Raw genomic sequence first — 27,559 nt, forward strand, 5'->3', positions numbered from 1 at the left:
GCAAAAAATATCAACTTTTAGACAGTTTTATCGTGGTGTTCGGTAATTTTGCATAAGTTGCGGTGGAGAGCACAAGCTATGCACGTCTACATCCTACGCGTGCGCACTAGCGCCCCCCATAGAGCAATATTAACAACATAATTTTATTATCCATTGTAATATATTAAAATCCATTTCCGATACTAATACGTTCATGTTTAACAATTCCTGAAAGAAATATGTTCATAAAGAAATAGGTTATATTTTGTGTTGGATCAGTTACCTGTGTCGTCAGTGTGCAGCAGACACACCCACCTAAATGATTTGAATATATCGCTTATACTGCCCTAAAAGACCGTAAACACTGCAGATAACATCTGAAGTAAAGATGAATTTACATACACATAACATAAAAACGAATCCCATTTGACAGATTTGCTTCAAATAGAGTTAGTTTAGGACAGTGGTTTGAATGTAACTCAATGGTGCTCTCTGCTGGTAGGGATTAGTAAGATGGCGGATCGAACACTTCCGGTGGCTTCACTGTCTGTTGGCAGTTAAGAACGCGATGAGCGATCCAGTCATATATATACAGGTCCTTCTCAAAACATTAGCATATTGTGATAAAGTTCATTATTTTCCATAATGTAATGATAAAAATTAAACTTTCATATATTTTAGATTCATTGCACACCAACTGAAATATTTCAGGTCTTTTATTGTTTCAATACTGATGATTTTGGCATAAAGCTCATGAAAACCCAAAATTCCTATCTCAAAAAATTAGCATATCATGAAAAGGTTCTCTAAACAAGCTATTAACCTAATCATCTGAATCAACTAATTAACTCTAAACACCTGCAAAAGATTCCTGAGGCTTTTAAAAACTCCCAGCCTGGTTCATTACTCAAAACCAGAAGGCCATCATTGACACCCTCAAGCAAGAGGGTAAGACACAGAAAGAAATTTCTGAACGAACAGGCTGTTCCCAGAGTGCTGTATCAAGGCACCTCAGTGGGAAGTCTGTGGGAAGGAAAAAGTGTGGCAAAAAACGCTGCACAATGAGAAGAGGTGACCGGACCCTGAGGAAGATTGTGGAGAAGGACCGATTCCAGACCTTGGGGGACCTGCGGAAGCAGTGGACTGAGTCTGGAGTAGAAACATCCAGAGCCACCGTGCACAGGCGTGTGCAGGAAATGGGCTACAGGTGCCGCATTCCCCAGGTCAAGCCACTTTTGAACCAGAAACAGCGCCAGAAGCGCCTGACCGGGGCTACAGAGAAGCAGCACTGGACTTTTGGACAAATTTTGCATGTCATTCGGAAATCAAGGTGCCAGAGTCTAGAGGAAGACTGGGGAGACGGAAATGCCAAAATACCTGGAGTCCAGTGTCAAGTACCCACAGTCAGTGATGGTCTGGGGTGCCATGTCAGCTGCTGGTGTTGGTCCACTGTGTTTTATCAAGGGCAGGGTAAATGCAGCTAGCTATCAGGAGATTTTGGAGCACTTCATGCTTCCATCTGCTGAAAAGCTTTATGGAGATGAAGATTTCATTTTTCAGCACGACCTGGCACCTGCTCACAGTGCCAAAACCACTGGTAAATGGTTTACTGACCATGGTATTATTGTGCTCAATTGGCCTGCCAACTCTCCTGACCTGAACCCCATAGAGAATCTGTGGGATATTGTGAAGAGAAAGTTGAGAGACGCAAGACCCAACACTCTGGATGAGCTCAAGTCCGCTAGCGAAGCATCCTGGGCCTCCATAACACCTCAGCAGTGCCACAGGCTGATTGCCTCCATGCCACGCCGCATTGAAGCAGTCATTTCTGCAAAAAGATTCCCGACCAAGTATTGAGTGCATAACTGAACATAATTATTTGAAGGTTGACTTTTTTTGTATTAAAAACACTTTTCTTTTATTGGTCGGATGAAATAGACAGGCAGGCATTTTGGGTTTTCATGAGCTGTATGCCAAAATCATCAGTATTAAAACAATAAAAGACCTGAAATATTTCAGTTGGTATGCAATGAATCTAAAATATATGAAAGTTTAATTTTTATCATTACATTATGGAAAATAATGAACTTTATCACAATATGCTAATTTTTTGAGAAGGACCTGTAGATCAGTGAGTACGCCCGACCCCCAGGAAGTGCTTGCTTCTAATTGACTTCATTTTTCTCAGTTGAATCCAATGGAGTCACTGTGTCCATTTCTTTTACTGTCTATGCTTATAATTGACTTCATTTTCTCCGTTGAATCCAATGGGTTCGCTGTGTCCATTTCTTTTACTGTCTATGCAAAATCAGCCAATTGGCCATATGGACGATTGGTTTTAGATAAGCCAGCTCAGTCATTTCCAGTCAACTGTACAGTGCCATAAGGGAAGCGCCCTTTGCTCGTTTTCTATACATAATCCATTCGCAATTTGGAGAAAAGTTTTGTTTTTCTCAGATGACTAAATGTCCACGTATACCGTTTCAGGAATGACAAACACAAATTTTTAAATTACGCGAGAGAATCCTTTAAATCATGCCGCGAGTCATTGCTATGACTGTTGCAACGGAATTAACCATCTGAGGAGCCGATGTCAAAATAGAGCACAAAACTTCATTAGCAAGTCTGTGTTGAATAAAACTTGAACGATTTAGTTTTAAAATTAAATCTTAACATTTAAAAATATTCAAAGCATTATTTATTTGTTATAACTTATTTAATTTGTATTTAACTATATATGTATTTTAAATAATTCAGCATAGGCATTTGTCTGGCCTTATTTTTATTTTTTTTAAATGACAAGTGACTTTGTGACTTCCTACATTTGCTATAGTGCAATAAAGTACTAAATTTGTTATAATATTTATTAAAAAAAAAATTTGGTTGTTGAATTTTAGCTGCAGTGATCATAAGCTGACATATAACGTTAATTTTATTTTCATCTTAAAAGTTTTTATTTTTCACGCATACACGTTTTTGGCACATCTCTTCATGTCGTCTTCATTAATTAGAAAGTGAACCTTTAATAATGTAATTTTTACTGCACAGCGTTGAGAAATTATAAATGCTTTACATTTTTATAAGATTTAAAAAATGTGTTCATGACTATGAAAGAGGTTGATTATCGAGAATACCATTACGATGTCGTTTAACAGCCAAAACAGTTTCAATAGTGTTTATTTGTCATTATGTACAGTTATGTGTCTGCATATGAAATTATATGTTCTTTAATAACATAATACTGTATGTTAATTCCGCCATCATTATTAACGGTGTTGCAATTGTTTTGTTTCTCAGTTTCTGATAAGAATGAGGCAGGAGAGGTTTCTGTGAGAGTCTCATGTTTAGCATGTATAAAATTAGCTTCACCGGAAGATTATCATAGACAGTAAAAGAAATGGACACAGCGACCCAATTGGATTCAGCGGAGACAAGTGAAGTCAATTAGAAACACACACTTCCTGAGGGTCGAGCATACTGCGCAGACTCAAACTGAGCTTGATGACGTAGATGTCACGTAAGCAACCTTTCTGACAATTGTAAGTCTTCTAACCGCTGTGCCAAGAGAAATCTGAATCACCCACCAAATCTTGCCGAGAAGGCGAGCGTGAACAGGAGCAAATTTTGGTAAGTATTCTGATTAATTATCTCCCTTGACTTTATGCCTCCGCGTCCCCCGATAGCCTCATAGACAGTAAAAGATTGTCTGTGAGCTTCTCCTCCTGTCCATACGGTAATTTATCTACTGTGTAACAGTGAGTCGCAGGTTATGACGCAATTGCTAGCCTATTTTTTACAAAAACTGCTTCTACGGGACCATAACATAAGATACAATGTAATAGGGGTGTAACACTACGTGTATTCGTACCGGACCGTTTCGGTACAGGGCTTTCGGTACGGTGCACGTGTGTACCGAATGACCGAATGCAATATTTTGTTTGCGGAACATATACATTTTCGTGTTTCCAAACGAACATATTAAGTGGCAGAAGTCTTCGCGTTCAGCGCAAATCCCGCCCTGCAGCTGATTCTAAGGTCGGTGACACACTGGATGTGTGGCGTGAGCGTGGCGTTTCTGCTGTTTGTCAGTTGCGTGACACCTGCTTCGCGTTTTCTGTGTCTTTACACACCAGAATGGTGCCTGACGCGGCGCTGACGCGCTGCTGCTACTGTAGGTGACAAAGAGGGAGACCTCCGAGGCGCCGACAGACCAGGCTCTTGTCTTCACTACAACATCTATACTTCATGTTGAGCATAAATATAAAGCCTACTGATAAAGGACACCGTCAACAGTATTGACGGTTTATGACAGGTGCAATATGCCAGTGTGTCACCGGCCTAAGGTTTTCAAAAGGCATCACGCGAGTGTGAACATCACTACAACTAGGAAAAAAACGATTGTAATTTAAACGCAGCTCCCGTCAGCATTTAAACAGACCTTTGCTCTTAATTCCGATCGGTCCAACGCAATAACGAAATCTGAGCAGGTCTCAAAACTGAAACTGTTCATGCTGCACTTTACACTTTGGAAAAGTTATATATATTTTTTAAATATGAGCAGGCCTACAAGCTGGGATTGGTAATGCTGCACTGTAATCATAGTTATTTATTTATATTTTTCATTATATTTTATTATATGATATTGGTTTGAGACTGAGAGTATTTTATTTAGTGGAGAACTTTGCAGCAGTATTTTATTTCTTATTCTTTTTTTATTTTATATATATTTTATTAAAAAGTATAAAAAAAAAATTTGTAAACAAATTGTTAAAAAAAACTTTATAGTAATAAACAACCTGCAGTTTAATGTTTGCATTTCTTTCCCTTACTGTACCGAAAATGAACCGAACCGTGACTTTAAAACCGAGGTACGTACCGAACCGTGATTTTTGCGTACCGTTACACCCCTACAAGGTAATGGAGCCTTTTCTACATTTTCGTGTTTCTTTAGAAATAATTAATGGACAAATGGAGTCTTTAAACGCCTCAGATGTAAAGTTATTCGTCAAAATGTAAAGTCAAAGTGACGCCAAATTTAATGGGAGTCAATGGAATGCTAACAGCAGGTGGGGGTCCGCTAGCCAATGGCGGCGCCCAGGGCTGCTTCAATAAAATGTGAAACCCTGCCCCCCTGGGAAGATTATGAGCTGGGTTATCTTTATCCGGAATTTCTAAATAGCGTTCCGTTATAATAGCGCTATAAAAGAAATGCCCTCCTTAGTTCCTTAGTTACTGTTGTTATCCCTGACAAACAATGGCGCTCCCACACTACACTCATGTTCTCACACAGAGTATGGAAAGCCATTTTAACATTTAATCTATAAGCCGTAGTATCTATTTTCATGGTGCTAGTACTTATTTTTTTAGCTATTAATATCTTTTCCATTAAGTACTAGTACTTGTTCATTATACTAGTGCTTATTCTTTAGGTACTAGTGCTTATTCTTAGGTACTACTGTTTTTGGAAAGTTAATAGTACTTATTCATGAGATGCTAGTTATTATTTATTCGATATTAGATACCGTACTTGTACTAGTACCAATAGCGTCTAGTATTTAATTATATTCTTCTTGTTAAGAAAAATATATATATCTAGGAGACTACACTCTCTATACTGACATCTGAAAACGAAAATAAATGAACTCAGTCACACAAATTTAACAGGCTCTTCAAATATACTATAAACATATATGTCAATATGTTTTTCAAAGATTCGTTTTTGCTAATCATGGATTCTAAATTCATTGCCACAGATTTTTCGTTTGGTGTTTTGACACAAACCTCTCGTGGGGGCGGGTTTAACAGTGATCTACTCTGATTGGATAGTGAGCTTTTGATGGACAGGTGCTCTCTGACCAGGAAGTACACAGACGCCACCCAGTAGCGCACATATTGGAAAGTTCTCGCGGTGGTCTCTACCGCAAAAAAAATATTTTTCACAGACAAAGTGAAAGACATTTATTTTAAGCTCATACACAGGTTCTACCATGTAATGAAGTGTATACAAAGATTTAAATATGACATTGATCTTACATGCTCTTTTTGTTCGAGTTCTGAAGAAACTGTACACTTATTTTGGTCATGTCACTACACTCAGAAACTTTGCGATGATATTGTTGTGTTTGTCAAGTGTAAGATTTTGCCAGGCTTCTCAGTACATATGAAAAACATTATATTTGGGTATTATGACTCTGACCCCACAAACGAAAATAACAGTTTTGTTATTAATCAAAAAAAATTCCTAAACAAATTTCACATTCACAAATGCAAATTCTCTGTCTTCTCTGTTTTCCTAAAAGAAATAGAAAACTATATGAATGTAATCTCAGTGTCTAATAAGAAAGCTATAAGGACTGTTAGATTTGCTCTGCCTTTGATCTCCTTGTTTAATTTTGTTTAGATTTTGGCCCTCTTTTTATTCTTTATGTTTTTTTTTGTAGTGGATATTATGTGATGTATGTGTGGGATTACAAATTTCTAAAAATGTTAAATTTAGGTTCCAATATAATAGTAGACTTTTTGGGGTAATAAAGCTGACATCCAAGAAGCTCAAATCAGGAAAATCAAGGGTCTGAGACATTAACCTTTTGTCTTTATGCACTTCCTGATGGTTGGGCAAGGTCCCAAAATAAAGGTGCCTGCTAAACTCAAGTACAGCTGTGCCTTTGTTTCTATGATAATTTGAAGGTATGGGTGATACTATCAGACACCTCTGTATTTAAATGACCCTGTTATGCTGACAAGATCAAAGATGGGAAAATGGCCAGTATCAGGCTGATCCCTGTATTGCATTTGCATGCTTTGTTTAGGTTGTCTCCACCTCTGTGTATCCCACCCCCTTAAAATGTATAAAAACTACAATGTCTTAAGGAAAAGTTAGACTTTTGATGACTACAGTGCCACGCAGAGCGTTCTCAATAAAGAATCCTGCTGAAGATTACCCAAGAGTCTCTTGGTCTTCGTTTCTGAATTCCCAACATATGTTTATACCTTTGTATGTTTTTGTTCTCTGCATTAATAAAAATAGAAAAAGAAAAAAAAAAGCTCTCGCGGTGATTTGTATGCAATACAATCTGAGACGATCGAAGGTCAAATATTATTTACATATTTAGTAATACAAATCACAATCACGAGAGGTTTCCAATATGTGCGCCACTCAGTGGCGTCTGTGTACTTCCCGGTCAGAGACCACCTGTCCATCAAAAGCTCAGTATCCAATCGGAGTAGATCACTGTTAAGCCCGCCCCCACGAGAGGTTTGTGTCAAAACACCAAACGAAAAACTGCGAAACGTAAGCAAAATCTGTGGCAATGAATTCAGAATCCACGATTAGCGAAATGAGCAACAAACACATTAGTCCAGTTGTTCCTAAACCTGTCCTGGAACACAAAACAGACAAAAATATGCATTGTGTACAAATAATTGTTTTTGTTTTCTTTTGTTTTGTTTTCTATGTGATTTACACATTTTCTATTAGGAAAATACACTAGTATCTAAAAACTAAGTACTAGTACCATGAAAAAAAGATACTAGTACGGTTTATAGATGAAATGCTAAAATGGCTTTCCATACTGGTGCTGTGGGTCTGCAGCTGGATACTATTGGATTAAGGACCTGGAGGATGTACTTCCAAATCGCTCTCTTGCGTCCCGTGTTCCTCCAGAAAATAGCGCCTGTTTGTATTGCATAGGCATTTTGTTACTGACCAATTCGTCCTTTGCATTTGAAAGTATTGATATAAGTTTAATTGGTAACATAATCAGATAAGCTCTCGCTGTTACTGTTAAAGTTTGAAATAAATAAATAAATAATACTTTTATTCAGCAATGATGCATCAAAATGATCAAAAACATGGACATTTACATTGTTTCACAAATCTGTATTTTAAATAAACACTGTTCCTTTGGGCTTCTTATTCATCAAAGAATCCTAAAAAATATTATATTAGACAGAATGAACATTTCCCACCTGTTATATATATATATGAAGAAAAGAAAATTAACTGAACACCAAAACAGCATATAGGAATGATTTTTTGAAGGATCATGTGACATTTAAGACTAGAGTAATGGCTTCTAGAAATTCAGCTTTGTCATCATTTGAATAAATTACACTTTAAAATAAATAAAAAACACAATATTACTGTTTTTTTCTGTATTTTTAATATACTGTAGTAAATGCAGCCTTGATGAGCATACCCTAAACTATGAACAGTAGTGTAATTCTATGAGTCATATGTGTTTGAATAACTGTAAAAAGTATGTAAATTATACAAAAATGCAGTAAATCTTGAAAAATGGATGCTTCAGTTTAAACTCGCACCCCTCATTCTATTCCATGTTTCTTCCTTCCTTAAAAAAACAAAACCATGACCAGGTTGGAAAATCTCCAAAAGTGAAACCAGGCACAGCTGGAGGTGAAGTGCATCTGCAGAAAGACGTGTTACTCGCGTCAGCCAATCCTAACGCCCGGAGGCCTGTGACTCGAGTGTAAGGCCCCAGGGGACCTGGATCTCTACCTGACCAGGGACATGCAGGGGTCAAGGGCCAACACCTAGAACGCAGTAACGTGTGATCTATTATTATGTGCTCTGTTGCTCTACACACTCTATAATTAATGTAAACTTTTTTTCTTTTCTTTTTTTTAATAATATTTAAAGAAATTGTCTCGGGTTACTTGACTGTAACCCTGTTCCCTGAAAAAGTGGGAACGAGATGCTGCGCTCAATAGCGCTAATGAGAACATTCTTTGTTCGACCGGTTGCGAAGCATGTGTGTCAAACACACCAAGAATTGGCTTAAATAACCTCGGTGAAAACGTCATTGATTACGTGCACCTGCAGGTTATAAATAGACGTGAAACGGAAACATCCTCAGGTTACCCCTTTGTCTGAGAGACGTCCGGGCACGTCGACAGTGCGGCATTGAGCCAGGACTCCCAGAAGCAGAGCAATCGGAGGAAAGCCGTAAAAGACGCAGTCTGGGCCACGCATGGGCCATCGCGTCCAGACCCAAGGGAGCTGGCTGAGTCAGAGAGAAGTAGAGGGGACATTGTGCTGTCTCCTGTGTAGCAAAGAGGTCCACCTCTGCTTCGTAAAATCTTTCCCAGATTTGACTCACTACTTCGGGGTGGAGTTTCCATTCCCGTGTGTCCCGTGTGTCTGCTCCCAGATTCATATGCCCAGGAATGTAAAGTGCCTTGAGGGACTGGAACTTGTCCTGTGCCCAAAGCAGGACCTGCTGGGCTAACTTGTTCAAGCGGCGCGACGCAGTCCGCCCAGGTGATTTGTGTAAGAGACTACAGATGTGTTGTCCACCCGCACTAGGACATGGTAGCCTCTCAACTGCTGGAAGAAGTATTTCAGGGCCAGAAATACAGCCTTCATTTCGAGGCAATTGATGTGCCATTCGAGAAGATGACCTCTCCAGATCCCTTGGGCTGGACGGCCATTTAAGACCGCTCCCCAGCCCGTGAGGGAAGCGTCTGTCGTTAGCAACTTGCAATGACAACACGGACCTAGAGTGGGACCCAAAGTCAGAAACCGGGGTCTGAACCACATAGATAGGGTACAAAACCCCTGGCGCGTAACCCTTATTTGCCTCTGGGGATTGGCCCTTGGATGAAATCCCCTGGCTCTGAGCCACAACTGAAACGATCTCATGTGCAGGAGGCCCAAAGGTATCACCGTGAATGCAGCTGCCATGAGACCTAAAACTTTCTGAAAGTGATGAACTGTGACTTTCTGGCCTAGTTTTATGTTCATTAGGGTGTTTAGAATGGATTTGACACGTGCAGGAGACAGCTGTGACTGCATTACGACGAGTCCCATACCACCCCCAAATACGTTGTCTCAACCCCAGAGATTCGAGATGAGCTAGAACGACATCCCGATTTCGAAGCGCTAGCTCCTGAGACTGAGCCAGAATCAGCCAGTCATCTATATAATTCAAAATGCGGATGCCCTGGAGTCGTAGAGGAGCCAGAGCTGCATCCATACATCCAAGAGACCGGATTGGATCGGGGCTGGGTGGCCGACAGCCCTGACGCCTGAGGACGGCGGGGATGAAATTTATCAAAGGCTGCGTGTCTCTTGGCCTCCCTGAACCTAGTGACAACTGTATTCATGGAATCACCAAATAGGCCAGAGGGTGACACTGGGGCATCAAGGAGGAACACTTTGTCTCTATCCTTGATGCCTGTGAGGTTGAGCCACAGATGTCTCTCCGTGGAGACCAATGCAGCCATAGAACGGCCAATGGCACGGGCCGTCTGCTTGGTCGCACGAAGACAGATCTGTGGCTCGGCGTAGCTCTGAAAATGCTTCCTCACTAACACTCCCGCCCGTGCTCAGGTCCTTCAGCAGGTTAGCCTGGTACGCCTGCAGAACCGCTGTGGTGTGCAGGGCAGCACCAGCCTGACCCGCTGCTTGAAATGCCTTCCCCACCAGAGATGATGTTACTCTACACGGCTTGGTGGGGAGAAATGGCTTTTTAAGTGAGAATGAACTCCCAGGGGAGAGATAGCCTGCAAGCGTCTCCTCGACCTGAGGCATCGCCACATATCCCTGCGCCTTAGCGCCCACGATAGTCGAATAAATTGACGTCGTGGGAACCACAATACGTGAAGAATAAGGCTTATTCCATGAACGGGATAACTCATCATGGAGATTTGGGAAAAAGGGGTCGATGTTGGGATCTTCCCCCCTGGCCACCTGACAAAAATCTGTCATCTAACCTAGAGTGCTTAAGGTTCTCTTCCTCTTGTGGCCAGTCTAACTTGAGCCTGGCCACCGCGTTAGTCACGACCTCGAGAAGCTCCCCAAACGCTTTGTCATCATGGGAGGAGCGCTCAGAGGCGGCGCTCTCTGTCTCCATATCGCCGGAGGCAGGAGAACCCGCGTCCTCGTCTCGCTCTGAAGAAGCGCCGGGGCGCGCTTCAGCAGCGGGGGCGGGGACTTCGCGATCAGGGGAGAGCGCGAGAGAGAGAGGACACTCACGCACTCCTCGTCTCTCAGCTAGCTTGATGCGCGAGCCCCATGATCTTAATAGCCGTGTTTCCACTATCGAGCTTAAACCGGGCGTGGTAGTGCGTTAACACCGGTATTAAATACTTTTTAAAATAAGTTGAGCTCAAAACTCACTCTTAGTTAGCAGCAAGTGTTTGAAATAACTTGATCCGATGTGGATTATAATCACTAAACAACGCAGAAATATTTATAAGCAATGTAAAAGACTATGCACGCTAAACATTAACGTTACAATAGTAAACATGGTATGACCGCTTGGATAAATCAGACGTCAGCTTCTTATTCTCTATCACAATTGTGTATTTATTAAGTAACATTTTATCTGTTGTCTCGTTTAGTGAGTTTAGCTCCACGTTGCATATCATCAAAATATAATAATGATTTTTGTTCGGGAGCTTTTATAAAAATAAAGAGTCTGCGCTGCGGATCATTTCAGAAAGATAACAGCTTTAACACCAGCATTAAACACTTTTAAACACATGAAACACTTTTTTTTACTAAGTCAAGCTCAAAACTCACTTTCAGTCAGCAGCGAGTGTTTGAAATAACTTGATACAATGTGGATTATAATCACATACAAGGCAGAAATATTTATAAGCGATGCAAAAGTCGTAAACATGGTAAATATGAGCGCTTGAAGAAATCAGATGTCAGCTTCTAGGTCGGGATCGTTGCGTCACGTTGCAATGCATTGTGGGAATCGCGGTATGGAAGTAGATGTACTGTATAGTACACATTAGGTAATGTTGGTCATTTGGTCATTAATTTTGATTATTTTTGGGAAAATGGTTCAGTATTGCTGTATTGTGAACTGCTGTAATCGGTCTCATGATCGACAGGGCAAACGCCTCGTGAATCATATTAGTTTTCAACATTTTCCTACTTGGAAAAAAAACACAAGGTGTCTGAAATCACCAAGAGGCGTCAGATGGCTTGGGTCGCCGCTGTACGGAGGAAAGCCATCACCTTCGATAATATTATAATACATAGTTATGATGAGACATGTTGTGTATGGTGTCTCTCTCTCACACACACACACACACACACACACACACACACACACACACACACACACACACACACACACACAGTTTTTGGTCAGTAGGGAGTCAGTTTAGTGTCTGTATTTTTTGTTTAAAAAATTTCTTTTGACCCAATCCTGAACTTAATTTGCTTTTTGATATTTTTGTGCTGACTGTATTTACAAATTTGAACAACTTGTTTAAAAAAAATAAATAAAAAAACTGGAACGAACTACAAAATAGGAAGTTAAGCGTCTTGTTTTGGTAAACGGTGGGTTGTGTCTGAGGTGAATGTTCGTCAATGTTATACCAGATTACAGAACTACCAGATGAAAACAGTGGATTTTTGCACGTATGATAGGTGAGTAATTACTCCTGAAGTGTAACGTTAACAAACCCGCATAGACAAGCTTCATAGCTCGCAGAATCTGAGAAGTGTGTGTGTGTCACCACTGATGCTTGGTTAATGTTAAAATTTCCTTACTGAGAACGATTGTTTTCTCCACGTTTAATTTGCAGATTCATTTGTGAACTGCAGGTGAGCCTCCAGTGACGTTTGTGGAAAATATTATTGTGTCTATGTTTTAAATTGTAACAAATCAAATGAACAAACTGTCTTTTAGAAGAATGTGTGTAGGTGTTGTTCTCTCTCTCTCTCTGTCTAACTTCAGCAGAAACTGCAAGGCTAGAAAATATCAGAAAGACACCTGTGAATGTCAGCGCCCTGCACAGTGGAAAAGTACCCAAGGAGGAGCCACTGTGAAGCAAGAATATATAATGAACTGCTTATGCTTTTGTAAAACATTCTGGACTGCCCAGATGTTATATCTTTGGTAGACTGTAATCCTGAGCTCAGAAAAGACAATTCTGATTCTTTATTAAAAGATTTTCTTAAACCATATACAAGTCTCCAGTTTATCATTTGACGAATCAACGAACTGGGAGGAAAACTCTGCAGGGGCAGACTTTCCAACAATTTGGAGGGGGCACCCGGATTCGTCACGAGACTGAACGCTGAAGGACATCTCTTTTTCAGTCAACCAGCTGAAAAAAAAAAGGTAAGCAGACACCTTTTTAACAAAAGTACTGCATATTGGCAATTACCAAATTTAAAAGACTGAAGAAGAGGTGAATATCAGTATTTTAATTAAAACAAAAAGAGTCAGAATTGGACTAAAAAGGTAAAATAAAATATTTTAAACTGTTGTGAAAATCCTGGCATGGTTTAAGGGTGAGAATAACCCGGCGTGGTTTTACTATATATTGTATGTAAAATTCAAGAAACCTTTGTGAAAATCCCGGCGTGGTTGACAGTTTAAATATAAGGATTGGTATACATTTTTAACTGTTGTGAAAATCCTGGCATGGTTTAAGGGTGAGAATAACCCGGCGTGTTTTTACTATATATTGTATGTAAAATTCAAGTAACCTTTGTGAAAATCCCGGCGTGGTTGACAGTTTAAATATAAGGATTGGTATACATTTTTAACTGTTGTGAAAATCCTGACATGGTTTAAGGGTGAGAATAACCCGGCGTGGTTTTACTCTATAAGGAAAATAGGTTGTATGTAAAATTCAAGACCCCTTTGTGAAAAATCCCGGCGTGGTTAACAGTTTTAAATACTAGGATTGGTCTGATGTATGTGTATGTGTGATTGCATGAAAATATAACTCGTATTTGGGAGGTCAGAGTGCTGCGCACCTTCTCTGGACCGTCACTTAAGTGTGACCTGGTAGGAACGGACGCAGTACTCTGGTGGCCCAGAGAGAGAGACTGGAAGATAAGCCCTCGTATAAAGGGATAAGTGTGAAAGAAATAAAACACGGGTGAATGAGTGGCTGATGATTGAAAGACACATATCATTTAAAGAACTATTGTTACCGAGTAACAGAGAAAGAGTCAAATTACCCCCAAGCAATTTGCTGTGTAGATTACTAGGACATAGTAAGTATTGTGAAAGGTGTGATCCAGATAGGGAAACAGTACCCCTATTAGGATGGCTACATACGGGGAATCGTGGGAGGGATTATGTAAACAAATGCTTAAACACTCAGAGCCAAAAGACAGAGATAAAATAGGAAAACAACTCGGAAAGGCATGGGAGAAGCTGAGTAGCCTATATGGGTGGGAAAGAGATACAAAAAAATGGAGGGAAGTTGCTAAACGCAATCTTAGAGGAGGAGAAAAGAGCCAACGGTGAACTAGAAATAGCGCGAAAGAAGGGTGAAACGGGCTCTGTATGGTAAAAAAAAAAAAAGTAACAAGGACATAGCAGAGAAGGAGGCAGAATTGAGAAAATGGAGCAGAATAGCGGCTGCTATGGCAGCCAGGGTAAAATGTGCTACATGGGCAGAGGAGAAAGATCGGAATCCACCCCCTTATGCCCCGCCCACAAATAAAGTAACGGCATCAGCCCCAAAGCAAATGCCATTGTTCGAAATAAATGAAGGGGTGGTTAAAACCACAACTAAAACAGCAAAAAGTGACGGTACTTTTAAAATCACGAAAGGGCAAATAGATGTAACTCTCAGTGAGAGAGATAGGGAAGAAAAAGAACGAGAACACCAGTTACAACAGTATGAAATAAAGGTAATGATAGAACAAGAAGTGAAACAGAAAGTAAAAGATGCAATAAAAAAAAAGAAAACATAAGTCAATTGCAGTGAGAAATAGAGGAGGGATTGGAAGAAGTACACAATATAATGAAGGAAATACAGGGAGAAAGTTTGCAGAGAGGAAGTATACCATTGAGGGAAGGTGGTAAAAGGAAGAGCAGCGTAGGGGAAGGCAGCATAAGAGGAATGTCTCCAGGGGGCGCCACAGTCAGAATGGTAGGAGATAATAAAGATAGCTTAACCATCACAGGATATGACTTAGACATTGATTGGAACCAGAGAAAACTAAAACAAGAGGATGAGATCAGGAGTGAGTTTGAACCATATGAACAAACCATACCACATTTGTATGGGGAAACCCACCACAGTGTAATGGCAGAAGATGGGGCTCACCCGTCCTCCCCCAGGTTTACCACCTCTTTATAAGCATTACCCGACGTAAGACGAAAAAGTTCAAAATATCAAATGCCACTGATGAGGGCTAATGGCAACTATCCAGAATACAAACCGTGGGGCCATTCTGACATGAATGCTGTGTTGAGTAAATTCCGAAGCCATGGCCAGAATTAAGTGAATGAATAAATACAAATTTGATGTAAAAGTAATGACAATGACTGCAAAGAACTTTGAGAAACATTTGAGTTGCGAAAATAAAGTAAAAATAAAAATATAAAGATGTTTATTTTAAAAAATGCATATAATTTCTGACAAGTTTTAAACTGGGCTAGAGTAAAATGATAGTACGATGAAATTATGTTAAAAATGAATGAAAATGCATTGTTACGAGTCCTGAATCCCTCAGAGTTCTCTCTCTCATTCAAAGTAAGCTAAAATGCCGTTATCTGAGCCTGTGTTTAAGTGATAAGCTATTTATAGTACAGCACAGTGTTTCAGTCAAATCATAGGCACTGAGATGCTAAAGGACATGATAAAAAGAGTTCAGATTTAATGCATTAAGAGGGCAATTGGTAGTTAAATGTTCAACTGCCCAGTGCATTTAAGAAATAAGAGATTTTAAAAATAATGAATAACAATTTAGGAGCAATTGTTGAAGAGACATGAGGTCTTTAAAATAATGATACAGACCCTGAGCTATAGAGGTAATAATTTTGAATAGTTAAACAGTTGTATTGCTATTTGTTCTATGACCAGTAACTTATCTGTCTTATTTTTAGTCTCCACCATCATACAGGGCCTGATGGCTGCAGCTACAGAAGCAACAGAAAATTACAATGAATGGACGGGTGTGAAAAATAAATTCACTGAGTAATCTCAGCATGATAGTTTGGAGGCATCCAATTGATTTTAGCGATTAAATATTAGTTTGATTAACCTTTTTCAATGTTTTAACACTAGTAGGTGCTGTCAATGGCTCTCATGGTTCTTGAGTGTACCTTTCCTAAGCTGCAGGAAATACTGGATTCTGGAAGAAGACTGTCGAGGATGTTGCAACGGGAAAGAGTGGTTACCAGTGTGCATGAGGTGATTTCTCAATGACGGGTAAGATCCTCTTCTGGCCAATAGGGGACAACCTAAGGCAGGGGGTCACCGCCACTGGGCACCTGCCCTGAAGGGAGGTGTTATATGTGAGATGGTAGTTGAGTTGAGCGGATGCTTGATAGGCCTAGAGCATCATTAAGAGGGGAACTGTAGGAAGTACAGCAATCTGCCTCAAAAACGTGAGCTCCTACAGACCTAATCACCAGCAACCGCATTCCTTGATTGCTTGTTGTGATCAGGGGATCAGACCCTGAGGAAAAGAGGCTTATTTATAAAGAGTTAATGGCAATGGGCTGTCAAGAACCATCTGAGACCATGTGATGACAGACATTATTTTGAGACAAAATTTCTTATGTGGCTAAAACGATATTGAACTAATATGTCTATATCATAGTCTTTACTCATGCAGGTAATCAGGAATAGCATAATATGATTACAAGATATGGTGGTGGCTAAAAATGAAGACTACTTTTGCTTAATCAAGAGATGGTTTAGATAACAAAGGTTAAGGGAATTAAGCATGTAAGGTAAAAATAACCGGTCTGTCATGGTGAAGAAAGAGCTGAGCCGCAAGGCGAAGCTCTCGATTTACCGGTCAATCTACGTTCCTACTCTCACCTATGGTCATGAGCTTTGGGTCATGACCGAAAGGACAAGATCCCGGATACAGGCGGCCGAAATGAGCTTTCTCCGCAGGGTGGCTGGGCGATCCCTTAGAGATAGGGTGAGAAGCTCAGTCACCCGGGAGGAGCTCAGAGTAGAGCCGCTGCTCCTCCACATCGAGAGGGGTCAGCTGAGGTGGCCCGGGCATCTGTTCCGGATGCCTCCTGGACGCCTTCCCGGGAAGGTGTTCCGGGCGCGTCCCACTGGGAGGAGACCCCGGGGAAGACCTAGGACACGCTGGAGAGACTATGTCTCCCGGCTGGCCTGGGAACGCCTCGGTGTCCCCCCAGAAGAGCTGGAGGAAGTGTCTAGGGAGAGGGAAGTCTGGGGTTCTCTGCTTAGACTGCTGCCCCTGCGACCCGGCCCCGGATAAGCGGAAGAAGATGGATGGATGGATGGATGGTAAAAATAATTTTAAAGAAATGCTCCTAGCATTATGTATTTTAAACAGTCTAAACTGAGATTTGAGATATAGAAACTTTGACATTTTTAACCTATTTGAATGATTAAGGGTTATATGTTGTAATAAAATTGATATTATAGTCTAAGTTAAAGTTTGGCGAAAATTGTCTAAATAAATAAATAACTAATATTTTGCACAGTAAGAGAGAGAGAGTGCTTGAGTGGAGGCGTGGATGGTGCTCTGCTTCTCTTATCGGCCTGCTAAGTGAGAGTAACCAAAACAGAGCAATGATTTTAAGACCAAAACAACCCAGCTGATTTTTCTCTACAGGTCCTTCTCAAAAAATTAGCATATTGTTATAAAGTTCATTATTTTCCATAATGTAATAATAAAAATTAAACTTTCATATATTTTAGATTCATTGCACACCAACTGAAATATTTCAGGTCTTTTATTGTTTTAATACTGATGATTTTGGCATACAGCTCATGAAAACCCAAAATGCCTGTCTCAAAAAATTAGCATATTTCATCCGACCAATAAAAGAAAAGTGTTTTTAATACAAAAAGGCAACCTTCAAATAATTATGTTCAGTTATGCACTCAATACTTGGTCAGGAATCCTTTTGCAGAAATGACTGCTTCAATGCGGCGTGGCATGGAGGCAATCAGCATGTGGCACTGCTGAGGTGTTATGGAGGCCCAGGATGCTTCGATAGCGGCCTTAAGCTCATCCAGATTGTTGGGTCAGATGGAAGCATGAAGTGCTCAAAAACCTCCTGATAGCTAGCTGCATTGACCCTGCCCTTGATAAAACACAGTGGACCAACACCAGCAGCTGACATGGCACCCCACACCATCACTGACTGTGGGTACTTGACACTGGACTTCAGGTATTTTGGCATTTCCTTCTCCCCAGTCTTCCTCCAGACTTTGGCACCTTGATTTCCGAATGACATGCAAAATTTGTCCAAAAGTCCAGTGCTGCTCCTCTGTAGCCCAGGTCAGGTGCTTCTGCCGCTGTTTCTGGTTCAAAAGTGGCTTGACCTGGGGAATGCGGCACCTGTAGCCCATTTCCTGCACATGCCTGTGCACGGTGGCTCTGGATGTTTCTACTCTGGATGTTTCTCCACTGCTTCCGCAGGTCCCCCAAGGTCTGGAATCGGTCCTTCTCCACAATCTTCCTCAGGGTCCGGTCACCTCTTCTCGTTGTGCAGCGTTTTTTGCCACACTTTTTCCTTCCCACAGACTTCCCACTGAGGTGTCTTGATACAGCACTCTGGGAACAGCCTGTTCGTTCAGACATTTCTTTCTGTGTCTTACCCTCTTGCTTGAGGGTGTCAATGATGGCCTTCTGGTCAGCAGTCTTACCCATGATTGCGGTTTTTTGTGTAATGAACCAGGCTGGGAGTTTTTAAAAGCCTCAGGAATCTTTTGCAGGTGTTTAGAGTTAATTAGTTGATTCAGATGATTAGGTTAATAGCTTGTTTAGAGAACCTTTTCATGATATGCTAATTTTTTGAGATAGGAATTTTGGGTTTTCATGAGCTGTATGCCAAAATCATCAGTATTAAAACAATAAAAGACCTGAAATATTTCAGTTGGTGTGCAATGAATCTAAAATATATGAAAGTTAAATTTTTATCATTACATTAGGGAAAATAATGAACTTTATCACAATATGCTAATTTTTTGAGAAGGACCTGTAAATAAGAAGTAGGCATGAAAAACAGTAAGGCTGTACTGCAGTGGACAGTACAGAAAGAACAGGTTTTCATAAACCTGAAAACTGACATGGCTACTGCTGCCACATTGCAAACTCCCAACCATGCATTAACTTTTTACTTAGATGTAAGCAACACCAAGAACAGTGTGAGTGGGGTGCTGTATCAAAAACAGTGCCAACAAAGGCGAGTGCTGAGTTACTGTAGTGCTCCTTTGGACAAAGTTGAGCAAAGACAGGCACCCTGCGCAAAATTTGTGGCAGGGCTGGCTAAAATGATAGAAAAAACACAGCATCTGGTGATGGGACACCCACTACACATCCTGACAAACCACTCTGTGGTGGCTTTCATTACTTCCTCTGCATTTACTTTTTCAGCACAGAGACAAAACAAATTACTCAAAATTCTAACTGCCTCCAACATTGTACATGAGCACAAAGGAATAAACATGGCTGAGCTGGTGGGGGAGGGGGAGTCTCATGAATGTGCCCCAAGGGTCTTGACGGGTGACAAGGTGAGGGAGGGTTTGAGGGACATCCCTTTAGACAACCCTGAATTGACACTTTTTTGTGATGGATGTTGTTTCAGGACAGAACAGAACGTGCTGTCTGCAGGATTTGCAGTGGTTAGCCAAACAGAAAGAACATTTACAACAGTGATTACAGAAAAACTACATGACAGGCCTTCAGCACAAAGGGCTGAATTGTTGGCTCTTATAGCAGCATTGAGAATAGCCACAGATAAAACAGTTAACATCTACTCAGACTCAGCTTATGCAGTAACAGCTGCAACGATAGAACTAACCGGGTGGGCCAGGGTAGGGTTTGTAACATCTACAGGAAAACCCATAAAACACTCACAAGAAGCCTCTGAGTTATTAGAGGCTATCATGCTACCCAAAGAATTGGCTATCATAAAATGTACAGCACATACAAAAGGTCAGGACAGTGTCTCAAAAGGGAATGATGCAGCAGATCAGGCAGCAAAACAGGCAGCTGGATACCTTACATTGCAGATGGTAGTCACAGCAACAGATGAGCTAATGGAGTTAGAACCAGCAATAACCACTGAGTACATCAGACAGGAACAAACGTCAGCCTCTCCTGAGGAACGTAGCAGTTGGGTAAGCAAGGGAGCGCCAATGGCTGACACAGGGCTTTGGGTAGGGCCTGATGGACGACAGGTACTACCTGCAAACACAGCAGTTCACATATTGACAGAAGCACACTCATTGGCACACAGTAGTGAGAAAGACATGACAAAACGCATGAAAGCATGGTGGCACCCTTTTATGCCTCATTTGATCAGTAATACAATTGCTAACTGTGAGACATGTGTAAAATTCAATGTGAGACCTAGTGCTAGGCCTGAGGCTGGACACTTCCCCACAGACAGGGGTCCAGGACACACGGTGGTGATTGATTTTACTGATATGTTGATACCAGTGAACAAGAAAATGTACCTGTTGGTGATGGTGGACCAGTTCAGTGGGTGGCCTGAAGCATTTCCATGCAGAAAGGAGGATGCCATGTCTGTGGTTAAGTGCCTGGTTAATCAGTATATTCCAAAACATGGTTTCCCAAAATCAATCAGGTCTGACAATGGCTCACACTTTAAAAACGAACACCTGCAGATGGTAGAAAAACAATTGGGTTTGAAACATGTGTATGGGGCAGTATACCACCCCCAAAGCCAGGGGATGGTGGAAAGGCTAAACCTAACACTGAAAAACAAATTGGCAAAAATATGTGCATGTACTAACATGAATTGAGTTGAAGCTCTGCCTGTGGCATTAATGTCTGTCAGATGCTCAATCAATAGAACCACAGGGTTTACACCATTTGAACTGACCACTGGCAGACAATTTCCTGGCCCATGGGCTCCCCTCTGTACGGAGGGGCAAACTGACACACCAATTGCTTTTGCTACTAAAGTGAATGCGTTTATTAACATGTTTTGCCCACAGAAAAATTGGCCTGACCCCTCTGGCACAGATCCAGCCCCGAAGGAAATATCTGACAACCAGTGTATTAAGATTGAAACAGCTAAAACGAAAATGGTCATCTCCCAGGTGGTCAGAACCACTGAAAGTGACAGCACGCACCTCCCACTGTGTACAGGTAGCTGGAAAAGGTAAAACATGGTTTCATTTGTCTGCATGCATGTTCTGTGACCCTCCTTCTAGGACCCTAGCAGACACCAGAATTGACCTTTTGGAAGGTCAAAGAGAGGGAGACGTGGAGGAGCAGGAATAGGAGCAGCGTGAAACAGAGGAAGCAGAGGAAGGACAGAGTCAGACCAATGCAACTAACACTGCTCCAAACCAGCTAACCCTGACAGAAACAAAAACAAGCCCAAGACTTTTACTCAGGAAAGGGGACTTGTTGGAAATTCCCGAGGACATACCCATTGCCCACTGCATAAGCGCAGATTATGCATTAGGAGCAGGAGTAGCCAGACAGATTAGGGAAAAATACGGAGTCCAGCAGCTAAATGCAACAGTAAGCAGACCAGGTCAGTGCATAAGAACAGAGCATGGTAGGAAACACATCTACCATTTAGTGACCAAATTGTGGTGTAGGGACCTACCCACTTATGAAACATTAGAAAGCTGCCTGAGAAATTTAAAGGAACAGTGTAGCAAAGACAAAATTGAAGTACTAGCCATTCCCAAATTAGGCTGTGGGCTAGACAAACTGGACTTTACAAAGTTTAGAAGCATGCTAGAGAGGGTGTTTGACAAAGAGACCATACAAAGAGTGGTAATTGTGCAAGAATGAGGAAAATAAATGTGGCAGTATGTGTATGGGGAGTGGCGGTTATAGCTTGCATAGTAATTGTGGGGTATCTCATGGTGGGTATGAAAAGACAAAAAAAGGAACAAAATATTGGAGCGAGGGTCTTCTGGGGTAAGAATAACCCTAAAAAAATTGAAAGGGAAAGATGGGTACTGGGAAGTGGACCTGTGTAAAATTATAGACTGTAGGGGAGGGGATGGAGAAAAGGGGTGGCTGGGATATATAGTGTATGAATGTTACTGGGCAAAAGAGAAACCGCCAACCGAAGCATGGTGTCCCAGTTGTAATGATGTAACTTGGACCTCAAAGAATGTAGGGCAAAGTAAAATGGGAGATGGGGTAGTATTAGGACAATTAAAAAACATGTTAAAAGTACCACTAAAAATAACTAGAGTAGGCCAGACAAAAAGCACAATAAATAGACTGATAATAACCCTAAAAAATTACAGAGGAGGGAATTACGAAGAATACCTCACTCTGGGAGTAGACATCAGAACGACTGCCCCCCTGCATTTGATAAGAATAGTAACAAATGATGGAGTCATGCCCACTAAGGGCAGCAACATAATTGATTTGACTAAAAGAGAAAGGGTAATAAAAGCATTAGATTATAGTACAATCACTCCTTTAGATCTAATGACCATGGAAACAGGATACCATGAGTCCAACCTCTGGTTAGATTGGGTATATAGTGCAGCTGCCGATTTAGGGTTTGAAGGATGTATAGCCTGTGCTGCTGGCAGGCCACAATTAAACACGGAACCAGGTCCTCTCCATCAGAATGATGAATGGGGATATAAATGCATGTTGAAATTAACACAAGAGAAAAATCCTACTAACTGCTCCGCTCTAACCCAAATATACCCCATTACTGGGAATAGGTCATCTCTGGGAGTGCCACTAATCAGACAGAAAGCTAATTACACCCGTTTCAACTTTACTTCCCAAACTAGCACCAAGATTTTGGTAGGAAAATTCAATGAAAAATGGTGTACAAAAATTGAACAAGGGGGGCATGAAAAAATCGGTCCCATACCAAGAGAGGGACTCTATTATGCCTGTGGGAAGAAAATAACCATAGTAAGAATAGACTCCAATATGGAGGGCCTTTGCGCCATGATCAGAGTAGCAGTACCTATGATTCTGATAGGAAACAGGAAGGCCCCTGAGATTGGTACCCGAAAAAGGAGGACCATAGCTGATTTTGACCTCACCAAAAATACCCCCACTTACATAGATGCTATAGGGATACCAAGAGGGGTACCTGATGAGTTTAAAATAGCAGACAATATAGCTGCAGGCTTTGAAAACATACCCATAATCTCTGCCATATTTCCAATTACCCCAAACAAAAATATAGACAAAATTAACTACATTCATTACAATGTACAGAGACTATCAAACTTCACCAGCGATGCTGTAGAAGGATTACGGGCCCAGTTGGCAGCAACCTCTTTGATGACCACCCAGAACAGGTTAGCACTGGACATGCTCCTGACAGAGAAGGGAGGAGTGTGTTCCATGTTCAAAGACACCTGCTGTACAGCAATACCTAACAACACTGCCCCTGATGGTTCCGTGTCTAAGGCCTTAGATGGGTTGAGAGCACTCTCTGAAGAAATGAAAGAGAATTCAGGGGTGGATAATGCTGTAACTAGGTGGATGGAAGACATGTTTGGGGCCTGGAAAGGAGTAATAATATCTATACTAACATCTATGGGAATATTCCTGGGGATCCTGGTGACCTGTGGGTGTTGTTGTATCCCTTGTATGAGAAGCATGGTGAACAGGTTAATTACAACAGCAATAGAGAAAAAAGATCCTCCGCCATACCAGATGCCCTTACTAGCTGCAGAAAGGAGTGAGGAGAGCGAAGAAGACGAAGAGGTGGTAGAAATGTTAGGTGATCTCTAGTTAGGAGATCAAGAGAGGGAATTGTGGAAAATATTATTGTGTCTATGTTTTAAATTGTAACAAATCAAATGAACAAACTGTCTTTTAGAAGAATGTGTGTAGGTGTTGTTCTCTCTCTCTCTGTCTACTTCAGCAGAAACTGCAAGGCTAGAAAATATCAGAAAGACACCTGTGAATGTCAGCGCCCTGCACAGTGGAAAAGTACCCAAGGAGGAGCCACTGTGAAGCAAGAATATATAATGAACTGCTTATGCTTTTGTAAAACATTCTGGACTGCCCAGATGTTGTATATTTGGTAGACTGTAATCCTGAGCTCAGAAAAGACAATTCTGATTCTTTATTAAAAGATTTTCTTAAACCATATACAAGTCTCCAGTTTATCATTTGACGAATCAACGAACTGGGAGGAAAACTCTGCAGGGGCAGACTTTCCAACACGTTAAATTGTTTAATTGATCGGAGGTGTAAGCGCTCACTCCACAGACCCGGTAGGAGAAATTATCAGGGAAACTGAGGCTTGGTAAACTTTCATGTGTTCATAGGGATCGATTCTGCCTACAACCTCTTTTTTTAAGTAGCGTTGTTTGGCTTCATTATTAAGTTTGTCCGTATAGGTATAGGCAACTTTTTTTGTCACGTTCTATAACGTTTTCTGGAGACCGGCTATTATCTTATTACAAACCGGCTTTGAGTTGCCTCTAAAATGGCCGCCGTTACCCACAATGCACCATTCCATAACGTCTACGCCCGAGCTCTATTCTCTATCACAATCGTGTATTTATTTAGTAACTTATATGATCTGTCAAGCCTCGTCTCGAGAGTTTAGCTCACGTTGCCTATCAATAAAAAAAATATAATAATGTTCTTTGTTCGGGAGAATTTATAAAAAAAATAGAGATATTATCATTCATTCTAAATGTGACACAGTAGTGTGGCTACAAATAAACAGAAACAGACTCGACTGAATAAGCAGGCTATTTTCATAAGCGTTAAAAATAAATAAAATAGAAATGTGTATTTATGTGTGATTAATTTTGAGTCCTGATAAATTAAATCAGTATGATCAATGTATCACTTATTCTATAGTTAAAACATTGATGCTTTTGAATTTGAATATATAACAAAACATGCAAACAAGCGGCCGCTTTTATCGTGTTAGTTCTGTGATCGCGCATGTTCCAGTGACTTATTTCTTAGTTTTCTGATAACTTCTCTTTGTTGGTGAAATGATGAGGTTGCATGACGTTGTTCTGAGAGGCGTGTAAAGGGCGTGTTTTAGTGACGCGCAGCGGAGCTTCAGGCTCCATGGAAACCCTGCGGTATTTCTGGCCTCGGTGCTACTGGCCCGAGGCTATGAGCCCCGCCCGGCCCGCTTTAAGCCCTAGCTCGCACTGGCCCGACAGTGGAAATGCGGCTAATGAGGACGCCGAGGCTCACCCCTTGCGAAAGAAAGCAAGCCTCTGAGCGGAGCACCCCGATTGGGAACAATTCACAGTGCTCACACTCTGCGACCTCCAGAGCAGCGATCGCATGCTCTTCCCCGAGGTACTCTAAACAATAATCATGCAAATCATCGTCTGGGATAACTTGTGCACAAGGTGGCAAGCATCTCCTGATAAGGATGGCTGAAGCGAAACAGTCGTTCCGAAGCTTTGCGAGATCCCGAAGCGCAGATGTGAAACACTGATCCGAAACACTGATCCGAAGCGTGATTCGAAACACCCATGTCATGTGACTATGACCAAACGAAGCCTCGAAGTGTTTCACTAATTGTTTCATCAGGTATGGTCCGCCGAATCAGCATTTGATTGGAAAGGTCGGGAACAGACCACACAATCGCACATCTGTATAAAAGTGAAATAAACGCATTTTGACCTCGTGGGTTTTTGTGAGAGGAGTTTGACTTTGAGATAGCGGATTTTTGGTGATATAGTGACATAGTGCGATTTGATTAGTTATAGGCAATTTAGACTTACATTTAAATTTACACAACACATTGACTGAGAGGCTAGAGACAGACAGAGTATACATATAGTGACACATTAATAGATACATAGATATAAATATATATAGACAGCTAGATTAATAGATAGATACATATATAGATAGATTACAGATACATATATAAATACATATATTATAGATAGATACATAAATAGATAGATTATAGATACATATATAAATACATATATTATAGATAGATACATATATAGATACATAGATTATAGATACATATCTAGATACATAGATCGAGTCATATATAGATAGATAGATTTGGATAGATAGATAAAATGGAAGCTCCCCAGAAGAGATGCCGTACATCTGTGGTGTGGGAGCATTTCCATTTAGAAACCCCAAATAAAGTGAGATGTGTGTATTGTGATCGGCAGCTAGCCTACTGCAACAATACATCATCCATGATGCGCCATTTGAGGAGCACTCATCCTGCCATTTTGCAGGGTGCAGAGGATGGCATTCCCCCTGTACCTAGGCCTGCTAATGACACTGCTGGGCCATCTAAGCAAGGTATGCATTGTTTGGGATATAATTATAATTGAAATATAATTACAACCTTTTGGGACACTGTTTATAAAGTTTATAAGTTATATAAAGCACTGATTATAAACACTGGAAGGTTTCCAAATAATGAACCAGTAGGCTATACTTTTAATAGATGTGCACTAATTGAAGCTGTATTTTTCCAATGTATTTGTCTGAAAGTATGTTTTGTCTTCTCTTTTAAAAGCCAGACAGAGGGAATTGGATGAGGCTCTTATAAACATGGTGGTGAAGGATCTGCAGCCCTTCACCATCGTGGACGATGAGGGATTCAGGGCATTTGTGAACAAGCTTGATCCAAGCTATGTCCTCCCATCCCGGAAGGTGCTTAAAATAATGGTCAGCGAAAAGTACAACAAAGCCAAGGAGAAGACAATGGAGGACCTACAAAAGGCCGAATTTGTTAGCCTTACAGCTGACATGTGGTCCTCCATTAATATGGATGGATATCTTGGTGTGACTTGCCATTACATAACACCAGAGGCAAAAATGGCAACTGTTGTACTGGGTGTAAGGAGGTTTTACCAAACCCACACAGCCCAGCATCTCATGGAGGCTAAAGCCTTGCTAATGGCTGAGTGGGGAATAACCTCCAAAGTTCAGTGCATGGTGACTGACAATGCATCTAACATGATCCTAAGTGCCCAGCTACTCCACCTTCGCCATGTCCCATGTTTTGCTCATACTTTAAATTTGATTGTGAAAAAGGCACTAGATCAAACCCCAGTCATCAATAAAATACGCCAGAAGGCCAGAAAGATAGTGGGGTTGTTCAGATCCAGCTGCAAAGCAAAGGACAAGCTTGTGGAGATGCAGAGCTTGATGGGAAGACCAACCAGGAGGTTGACACGAGATGGAACAGCACATTTGACATGCTACAGCGCTTGTATGACCAACGTGAACCAGTGGCTGCTGCACTTTCCAACTTAAACAATGATACTGCTCCCCTGACAAGTATTGATTATGACATTATTGAACAATTATTGTCAATACTGCAACCATTCAAACTCGCAACAACAGAGATGTCAGAGGAAAAGAGAGTGTCTGCTTCAAAGCTTATACCACTGTACAGGATGTTGCAGCACAAGCTTGCACAGAAAAAAGGAAATGCAACGCAGGAATCAACTGTTCAATTAGGTAGGCTACAATGACCATACTACCCATGTGATTGGCCATAACTGTCATATTATTGTCATTATTATAAATATGTGTTTCTCCTGTTTTGGCTCATAGGCTCACATCTGCAAGAGGGTCTGCACTCCAGATGTGGAGGTTATGAGAGTTTTAGAGCCTTGGCTCTGGCTACACTGCTGGACCCAAGGTTAAAAAATGTGGCATTTGGAAATGCTGCCAAAG

This window comes from Carassius carassius, chromosome 5, assembly GCF_963082965.1.
Source record: "Carassius carassius chromosome 5, fCarCar2.1, whole genome shotgun sequence".
Classification (NCBI taxonomy): Eukaryota; Metazoa; Chordata; class Actinopteri; order Cypriniformes; family Cyprinidae; genus Carassius; species Carassius carassius.